This window comes from Oncorhynchus nerka, linkage group LG4, assembly GCF_034236695.1.
Source record: "Oncorhynchus nerka isolate Pitt River linkage group LG4, Oner_Uvic_2.0, whole genome shotgun sequence".
Taxonomy (NCBI): Eukaryota; Metazoa; Chordata; class Actinopteri; order Salmoniformes; family Salmonidae; genus Oncorhynchus; species Oncorhynchus nerka.
The window spans coordinates 103724341-103734446 of NC_088399.1; positions in this window are offsets into that span (position 1 = coordinate 103724341).

Here is a 10106-nt window from a genome sequence, read left to right on the forward strand (position 1 = left end):
TACATTTTTTTGTCTTATGTCCTCCAGTAAATAAAATTATGAAAATGCTCTTCTGTTTTTTGAAATAAAATAAAAATAGGGTAATACCTTAAGTGTCCATTCATTAACATGAGTAACAAGTGTGTTTATAACAGAGTAGTGTCCATTCACTAATATGTAACTAAATAGTCTGTTTATAACAGAGTAGTCTACATTCACTCATATGTAACTAAATAGTAATAAGTGTGTTTATAACAGAGTAGCGTACATTCATTAATATATAACTGAATAGTGTTTATAACAGAGTAGTGTGCATTCATTAATATGTAACTAAACAGTAATAAGTGTGTTTATAACAGAGTAGCGTACATTCATTAATATGTAACTATATAGAGTGTTTATAACAGAGTAGTGTACATTCATTAATATGTAACTAAATAGTGTTTATAACAGAGTAGTGTACATTAATTAATATATAACTAAATAGTGTTTATAACAGAGTAGTGTACATTCATTAATATGTAACTAAACAGTAATAAGTGTGTTTATAACAGAGTAGTGTACATTCATTAATATGTAACTAAATAGTGTGTTTATAACAGAGTAGTGTCCATTCACTAATATGTAACTAAATAGTAATACGTGTGTTTATAACAGAGTAGTGTCCATTCACTAATATGTAACTAAATAGTAATACGTGTGTTTATAACAGAGTAGTGTCCATTCACTAATATGTAACTAAATAGTAATACGTGTGTTTATAACAGAGTAGTGTCCATTCACTAATATGTAACTAAATAGTAATACGTGTGTTTATAACAGAGTAGTGTCCATTCACTAATATGTAACTAAATAGTAATACGTGTGTTTATAACAGAGTAGTGTCCATTCACTAATATGTAACTAAATAGTAATACGTGTGTTTATAACAGAGTAGTGTCCATTCACTAATATGTAACTAAATAGTAATACGTGTGTTTATAACAGAGTAGTGTCCATTCATTAATATGTAACTAAATAGTGTTTATAACAGAGTAGTGTACATTAATTAATATATAACTAAATAGTGTTTATAACAGAGTAGTGTACATTCATTAATATGTAACTAAATAGTGTGTTTATAACAGAGTAGTGTCCATTCACTAATATGTAACTAAATAGTGTTTATAACAGAGTAGTGTACATTAATTAATATATAACTAAATAGTGTTTATAACAGAGTAGTGTACATTCATTAATATGTAACTAAACAGTAATAAGTGTGTTTATAACAGAGTAGTGTACATTCATTAATATGTAACTAAATAGTGTGTTTATAACAGAGTAGTGTCCATTCACTAATATGTAACTAAATAGTGTGTTTATAAATAGTGTCCATTCACTAATATGTAACTAAATTTATAACAGAGTAGTGTCCATTCACTAATATGTAACTAAATAGTAATACGTGTGTTTATAACAGAGTAGTGTCCATTCACTAATATGTAACTAAATAGTAATACGTGTGTTTATAACAGAGTAGTGTCCATTCACTAATATGTAACTAAATAGTAATACGTGTGTTTATAACAGAGTAGTGTCCATTCACTAATATGTAACTAAATAGTAATACGTGTGTTTATAACAGAGTAGTGTCCATTCACTAATATGTAACTAAATAGTAATACGTGTGTTTATAACAGAGTAGTGTCCATTCACTAATATGTAACTAAATAGTAATACGTGTGTTTATAACAGAGTAGTGTCCATTCACTAATATGTAACTAAATAGTAATACGTGTGTTTATAACAGAGTAGTGTACATTAATAACTCCAACATAAGCGTATGTAAACTTCTGACTTCAACTGTATACAGAAATAGAATTTTAAAAAACAGTACACTTCCTATGCATCATGTAAATACTCTAAAACCGGTTCATCTCTTTGTCTAATTGCCTTAATCTGTATTGATTTGATAAACACAGGATAGGTGTAGTATTTCATCAAATGAGAGACTTCATTTCAACCAGTAGAGAATGTGAAACGCTTAATTGAAAGATGCTCATTATCCAGGTGTTATAAATACATAATACATGCATTATACATATTATAATTGTAATATTATATTATAAATACAAGTTCAATCTTTACTTCAATGCAGGTCTGTTGTGCATTGTAAAAATAGAGGAAGAAAGAGGTGGGGAGAGAGTTGTAAAAGACAAAGGGGAAGAGCAGGGAGGGCAGCATTGGATTAATGAATCACAGTGCTATCCTAATATTCCCTCAGTTCATCACAGTTACATAATAGTGTCTCCAGTTGTGTTTCCTAACCAGCCTTGGGCTCCCAGTCAGCCCGAAGGTTATGTTAAGAGCGGGTGAGGTGGTGATGACGGGACTGGGGTTGGCATCCTCTCTCACATCAAAACATACCTGCAGACGAGAGACAGATGGAGAGAGAGAGAGAGCATGTTTAAGCCTTGTTTTGGTTTTTATTCTAACACTGTCAGTCATCATAACCATCAGGAGGTGAAATGCAAAACTGACCTGGGATCATTAACTCTGGAACTACTGCATCTCTACCTGTATTTCAGTGTAAAGCATCTCTTTAATAATACTTCCTATCGACCTGACCAAGTGACCTCTCACCTCTGATCATGCTGTGCCCTCTACGTAGCCAGTTCAGATGTGGGAGGGCTTCCCCGACAAAGCTGATATAACCTAGAGGATTTAGGGAGAAGGGGAGAGAGGGATAGAGTAAAGGAGAGAGACTGTTATTGAGAAAATCATGTAGTTAAAGTGAGTGTTCAACAGGAATCTGTGTGTCTGGCCTAACCCGGTGTCCACACTAAGTGTCTGCAGAGTACTTCATGCTGAAAAACATGAACGGACACACGAGGACAAACAATATAGCGTAGTTATAGAAATAATGAAGTGTCTTACTATTCTCCATGGTTGGCCCTCTTGCCTATTCTTTGATGGTGGAAGGAGCCACAGTTATACACCGGAGCCTGCTTACTGCACAACACAACCAATCAATCAGATTGATACATGAGTGTGTAGGTGTGGGTTGTAGGGTGTCTAATTGTTCTAAATTTTTTCAATATGGGTGACTTAAAATAGCCTGTTTTATTTTTGTACAGACATCACACCCTTACCTAAACAGCCCCCTCACCTGAGAAGTAGAAAACAAAGGGAGAGAAACTGAGAATTTAATAACTGCAGTTGACATAGCTAAGTTAATGGAAGGATACTCTAATTGCAATGTGAATGGCTCTTAAAAAAGCCTTCGGTTGTGCATAGTGTAGTCTATGCTGTTACCAGGGAACAACACATTCTTTGAAAAAGTAGGAGGTGAAGATCTCCCGCACACAGCCTCTCTTGCTGCGTTGTTGGACGCCATCCTTGAAACATCCTGCAGAGCAGCACACTTCTCCTCTGGCACACAGCAGCGAGCTGCAGATCCCCTCCTGGTCCTTATGTCCATCCTCATGAAGTTATGCAGGACGCAGGACGCCTTCACACTTCTGAATTCCTCCAGGAGGCAGTCCCAGATGGCCCTGGTCACCGGACCTTGCAGTGTTACACGGTAACTTTAGGCAATCGTTTTGAAAGAATCTCCAGTGACAGGGTATCTGTAGGAATATGGAAGACAATGTCATTATTAGACTGTTACATCACCAGGTTATTGTGGATTACTAAAGTATAATATCCCTGATAACAAATCATGATAATATTGGATAGATAGTTGTATTTGCACACACATGTGCGTGTGTAGCAAATCAAATCAAATCAAATTTTATTTGTCACATACACATGGTTAGCAGATGTTAATGCGAGTGTAGCGAAATGCTTGTGCTTCTAGTTCCGACAATGCAGTGATAACCAACAAGTAATCTAACTAACAATTCCAAAACTACTGTCTTATACACAGTGTAAGGGGATAAGGAATATGTACATAAGGATATATGAATGAGTGATGGTACAGAGCAGCATACAGTAGATGGTATCGAGTACAGTATATACATATGAGATGAGTATGTAGACAAAGTAAACAAAGTGGCATAGTTAAAGTGGCTAGTGATACATGTATTACATAAGGATGCAGTCGATGATGTAGAGTACAGTATACACGTATGCATATGAGATGAATAATGTAGGGTAAGTAACATTATATAAGGTAGCATTGTTTAAAGTGGCTAGTGATATATTTACATCATTTCCCATCAATTCCCATTACTAAAGTGGCTGGAGTTGGGTCAGTGTCAATGACAGTGTGTTGGCAGCAGCCACTCAATGTTAGTGGTGGCTGTTCAACAGTCTGATGGCCTTGAGATAGAAGCTGTTTTTCAGTCTCTCGGTCCCAGCTTTGATGCACCTGTACTGACCTCGCCTTCTGGATGATAGCGGGGTGAACAGGCAGTGGTTCGGGTGGTTGATGTCCTTGATGATCTTTATGGCCTTCCTGTAACATCGGGTGGTGTAGGTGTCCTGGAGGGCAGGTAGTTTGCCCCCGGTGATGCGTTGTGCAGACCTCACTACCCTCTGGAGAGCCTTACGGTTGAGGGCGGAGCAGTTGCCGTACCAGGCGGTGATACAGCCTGCCAGGATGCTCTCGATTGTGCATCTGTAGAAGTTTGTGAGTGCTTTTGGTGACAAGCCGAATTTCTTCAGCCTCCTGAGGTTGAAGAGGCGCTGCTGCGCCTTCTTCACGACGCTGTCAGTGTGAGTGGACCAATTCAGTTTGTCTGTGATATGTATGCCGAGGAACTTAAAACTTGCTACCCTCTCCACTACTGTTCCATCGATGTGGATAGGGGGGTGTTCCCTCTGCTGTTTCCTGAAGTCCACAATCATCTCCTTAGTTTTGTTGACGTTGAGTGTGAGGTTATTTTCCTGACACCACACTCCGAGGGCCCTCACCTCCTCCCTGTAGGCCGTCTCGTCGTTGTTGGTAATCAAGCCTACCAAATCAAATCAAATCAAATGTTATTTGTCAAATCAAATTTTATTTGTCACATACACATGGTTAGCAGATGTTAATGCGAGTGTAGCGAAATGCTTGTGCTTCTAGTTCCGACAATGCAGTGATAACCAACAAGTAATCTAACTAACAATTCCAAAACTACTGTCTTATACACAGTGTAAGGGGATAAGGAATATGTACATAAGGATATATGAATGAGTGATGGTACAGAGCAGCATACAGTAGATGGTATCGAGTACAGTATATACATATGAGATGAGTATGTAGACAAAGTAAACAAAGTGGCATAGTTAAAGTGGCTAGTGACATAAGAATGCAGTCGATGATCTAGAGTACAGTATATACATATGCATATGAGATGAATAATGTAGGGTAAGTAACATTATATAAGGTAGCATTGTTTAAAGTGGCTAGTGATATATTTACATCATTTCCCATCAATTCCCATTATTAAAGTGGCTGGAGTTGGGTCAGTGTCAATGACAGTGTGTTGGCAGCAGCCACTCAATGTTAGTGATTGCTGTTTAACAGTCTGATGGCCTTGAGATAGAAGCTGTTTTTCAGTCTCTCGGTCCCAGCTTTGATGCACCTGTACTGACCTCGCCTTCTGGATGATAGCGGGGTGAACAGGCAGTGGTTCGGGTGGTTGATGTCCTTGATGATCTTTATGGCCTTCCTGTAACATCGGGTGGTGTAGGTGTCCTGGAGGGCAGGTAGTTTGCCCCGGTGATGCATTGTGCAGACCTCACTACCCTCTGGAGAGCCTTACGGTTGAGGGCGGAGCAGTTGCCGTACCAGGCGGTGATACAGCCCGCCAGGATGCTCTCGATTGTGCATCTGTAGAAGTTTGTGAGTGCTTTTGGTGACAAGCCGAATTTCTTCAGCCTCCTGAGGTTGAAGAGGCGCTGCTGCGCCTTCTTCACGACGCTGTCAGTGTGAGTGGACCAATTCAGTTTGTCTGTGATGTGTATGCCGAGGAACTTAAAACTTGCTACCCTCTCCACTACTGATCCATCGATGTGGATAGGGGGTGTTCCCTCTGCTGTTTCCTGAAGTCCACAATCATCTCCTTAGTTTTGTTGACGTTGAGTGTGAGGTTATTTTCCTGACACCACACTCCGAGGGCCCTCACCTCCTCCCTGTAGGCCGTCTCGTCGTTGTTGGTAATCAAGCCTACCACTGTTGTGTCGTCCGCAAACTTGATGATTGAGTTGGAGGCGTGCATGGCCACGCAGTCGTGGGTGAACAGGGAGTACAGGAGAGGGCTCAGAACGCACCTTGTGGGGCCCCGTGTTGAGGATCAGCGGGGAGGAGATGTTGTTGCCTACCCTCACCACCTGTGGGCGGCCCGTCAGGAAGTCCAGTACCCAGTTGCACAGGGCGGGGTCGAGACCCAGGGTCTCGAGCTTGATGACGAGCTTGGAGGGTACTATGGTATTGAATGCCGAGCTGTAGTCGATGAACAGCATTCTCACATAGGTATTCCTCTTGTCCAGGTGGGTTAGGGGCAGTGTGCAGTGTGGTTGAGATTGCATCGTCTGTGGACCTATTTGGGCGGTAAAGCAAATTGGAGTGGGTCTAGGGTGTCAGGTAGGGTGGAGGTGATATGGTCCTTGACTAGTCTCTCAAAGCACTTCATGATGACGGAAGTGAGTGCTACGGGGCGGTAGTCGTTTAGCTCAGTTACCTTAGCTTTCTTGGGAACAGGAACAATGGTGGCCCTCTTGAAGCATGTGGGAACAGCAGACTGGTATAGGGATTGATTGAATATGTCCGTAAACACACCGGCCAGCTGGTCTGCGCATGCTCTGAGGGCGCGGCTGGGGATGCCGTCTGGGCCTGCAGCCTTGCGAGGGTTAACACGTTTAAATGTCTTACTCACCTGGCTGCAGTGAAGGAGAGACCGCATGTTTTCGTTGCAGGCCGTGTCAGTGGCACTGTATTGTCCTCAAAGCGGGCAAAAAAGTGATTTAGTCTGCCTGGGAGCAAGACATCCTGGTCCGTGACTGGGCTGGGTTTCTTCTTGTAGTCCGTGATTGACTGTAGACCCTGCCACATGCCTCTTGTGTCTGAGCCATTGAATTGAGATTCCACTTTGTCTCTGTACTGACGCTTAGCTTGTTTAATAGCCTTGTGGAGGGAATAGCTGCATTGTTTATATTCGGACATATTACCAGACACCTTGCCCTGATTAAAAGCAGTGGTTCGCGCTTTCAGTTTCACGCGAATGCTGCCATCAATCCACGGTTTCTGGTTTGGGAATGTTTTTATCGTTGCTATGGGAACGACATCTTCGACGCACGTTCTAATGAACTCGCACACCGAATCAGCGTATTCGTCAATATTTCCATCTGACGCAATACGAAACATGTCCCAGTCCACGTGATGGAAGCAGTCTTGGAGTGTGGAGTCAGCTTGGTCTGACCAGCGTTGGACAGACCTCAGCGTGGGAGCCTCTTGTTTTAGTTTCTGCCTGTAGGCAGGGATCAGCAAAATGGAGTCGTGGTCAGCTTTTCAGAAAGGGGGGCGGGGCAGGGCCTTATATGCGTCACGGAAGTTAGAGTAACAATGATCCAAGGTTTTACCACCCCTGGTTGCGCAATCGATATGCTGATAAAATTTAGGGAGTCTTGTTTTCAGATTAGCTTTGTTAAAATCCCCAGCTACAATGAATGCAGCCTCCGGATAAATGGTTTCCAGTTTGCAAAGAGTTAAATAAAGTTTGTTCAGAGCCATCGATGTGTCTGCTTGGGGGGGGATATATACGGCTGTGATTATAATCGAAGAGAATTCTCTTGGAAGATAATGCGGTCTACATTTGATTGTGAGGAATTCTAAATCAGGTGAACAGAAGGATTTGAGTTCCTGTATGTTTCCTTCATCACACCATGTCTCGTTAGTCATGAGGCATACGCCCCGCCACTCTTCTTACCAGAAAGATGTTTGTTTCTGTCGGCGCGATGCGTGGAGAAACCCGTTGGCTGCACCGCATCGGATAGCGTCTTCCCAGTAAGCCATGTTTCCGTGAAGCAGAGAACGTTGCAGTCTCTGATGTCCCTCTGGAATGCTACCCTTGCTCGGATTTCGTCAACCTTGTTGTCAAGAGACTGGACATTGGCAAGAAGAATGCTGGGGAGTGGTGCGCGATGTGCCCTTTTTCGGAGTCTGACCAGAACACCGCCTCATTTCCCTCTTTTTCGGAGTCGTTTCCTTGGGTCGCTGCATGCGATCCATTCCGTTGTCCTGTTTGTAAGGCAGAACACAGGATCCGCGTCGCGGAAAACATATTCTTGGTCGTACTGATGGTGAGTTGACGCTGATCTTATATTCAGTAGTTCTTCTCGACTGTATGTAATGAAACCTAAGATGACCTGGGGTACTAATGTAAGAAATAACACGTAAAAAAACAAAAAACTGCATAGTTTCCTAGGAACGCGAAGCGAGGCGGCCATCTCAGTCGGCGCCGGAAGTTAGCATGTGACAGTAACAGGATCATATCAAGGATAGCATCACAAATTAATATATAAATACCACTTGAGGCTTGATGATGAGTTGATCATTTGAATCAGCTGTGCAGTGCTGAGGAAAAAACAACAATGTGCCCCTTTGAGTCCCCAGGACTGAGAACCACTGCTCTTCATTGGGACCTCTTCATCTGTAGACAGGCTTTCATAGCTCTCTTTATCTGAGGACAGAAAACCTCACAAGAAACAGACTTCATTATACTCAAATTACATCACATTGAATATTATGTTACTATAGTCTCAGTCTTCACTTCTAGGGACTGGAAATACACAAGTACCTGCCCTATCGAGAATAGCCTAGTCTCTCACTTTGACAATTGGGGCTGCTATCCTTTCACTCTCGTTCATGGTTGTTAGCTACCATAGCTACCTACACATGCATTTGGAGTTGTTTTTTACAGTGATTAGCTAGCTAATATGAAGTTAGGCAGCTGTTGATATTTAATCACTTAGCTAGCTATCTATACAGTATGTAAAGTTGGCTAGATAGCTAGCTAGTCAACTAGTTAGCTCATTTAGCAGCTCATATGAGTTAGCCTGCACTGTAGCTAGTTATCAAATAATTCATAGTTTTTACTTACTTGAATAGGTTCTCCAGCCATGTGGACAATTAGAAACAGGGAAGCAAAGTGTGTTTGTCACCAGAGCGTTTTAGAGCATATTACAATTTAACTGTTTACCCTTTTAATAACCAGACCTTCATACAAACTTGCTATGCTGAATTCTTCACGCACAATCAAACTTGCTGCTATATGCTGCCATACGCTGCCAGCACGCCCACAAGCAAGTCACAATGGGCGGCCTAAAAGGCACGCAGCAATTTACCGCTTGTTAGTGAACATGCCCTGTCAGGCGGCATTGGCAGAGAGTCAGGCGGAGAATGACTCATTGAAGAGGGCGAGGAACGAGATGATGTCACAATCCATGCCAGGTACACCTGTGAGCTCTGGAACTCCACCTCCGACAGGCAGAGTCAACATACGTGGCGGGTTCGTCAGGTTGTCGGTTCACCCTGACATTTCCATTCCTCTTCTGACAACAGAACTTGACCAACTGCTCACCAGGCAAGGCAAGGGCCGTCCGGATCGTTGTGCTGTTCTGCTATTCCAAGGTTCTGTAACCGAAGAGAGATACCATGAGTGGGCACCAACTGGGATGGATCCTGAGGCAAATGTGACTTACCAGTGAACCTGGTGAACCATTAATACTGTCTCAGAAGTTTTTGTCCATGACTGATTCAACCCAAAAAAGCATTAAAGACAGAGATAAAGAGTACTTGAGGTCACTGAGAAAGTCTAGACATGGCCTGCTCTCCCTTATGTAAGGAATTAGGCACTATACCATGTTTTACTACAGTATGTACTGTGTGCTATGTTTACTTGTCAGACTGCACAGTAGCCTAATAAACAAATGTAGGCGGCTTCTATCTTCAAAATGCATTAAATGCTTTATTATCCAAATGTTTAAAGTGCGTGTGAATGACCTCATGCAACCACAAAATGTTGGATAAAGCATACACTGTGCAGTACTGTAATTCTTCTTTAGCATCTTTATGCTTTAGCTAACAAAATAATGATGAAAATACTCTTTCAAAATGCAGATGTTTATTTCCTTATGGATCCATAATGGGAATATGGGAA